Below are 634 nucleotides of genomic sequence, written 5' to 3'. Positions count from 1 at the left end.
GCGCAGGGGGAGGGGGCGGCTCTGCCTCTCAGCAGGCCGCTGCTCCTCTTCTGCTTCCAAATGACTTTTAGAACTGCATTTTCTAGTTCTATGAAGAACATAATTGATATATATTTTTAAAACATTTAGTTTTTAGTTTTAGGTGGAAACTATATCTTTATTTTATTTTTATGTGGTGCTGAGGATGGAACCTAGTGCCTCATGCATGCTAGGTGAACACTTTACCTCTGAGTCACAACCCCAGCCTGCATAATTGATATTTTGATAAGGATTGTATTGAATCTGTATAATGGTTTTGGTAGTGTGGCCATTTTGATAATATTAATTCTGCCTATCAAAGAACAGGGGAGGTCTTTCCATCTTCTCAGGTCTTCTTGAAGTTCTTTTTTCTGTGTTTTGTAGTTTTCATTGTAGAGGTTCTTCGTATCTTTTGCTAGATTAATTCCCAAGTTTTTTTTTAGTTTATTGTGAATGGGATTGTTGTCATAATTTCTTTTTCAGCAGATTTATTATTGCAGTGTAGGAAAGCAATTGATTATGTATGTTGATCTTGTATCCTGCTACTTTACAAATTTGTTTCTTAGTTTTAGAAGTCTTCTGGTGGAATTTTTGGGTATTCTAAATATAGGATCAT

Source organism: Marmota marmota, unplaced genomic scaffold (genome assembly GCF_001458135.2).
Source record: "Marmota marmota marmota unplaced genomic scaffold, marMar, whole genome shotgun sequence".
NCBI lineage: Eukaryota > Metazoa > Chordata > Mammalia > Rodentia > Sciuridae > Marmota > Marmota marmota.
Note: the sequence above shows the minus strand (reverse complement) of the source record.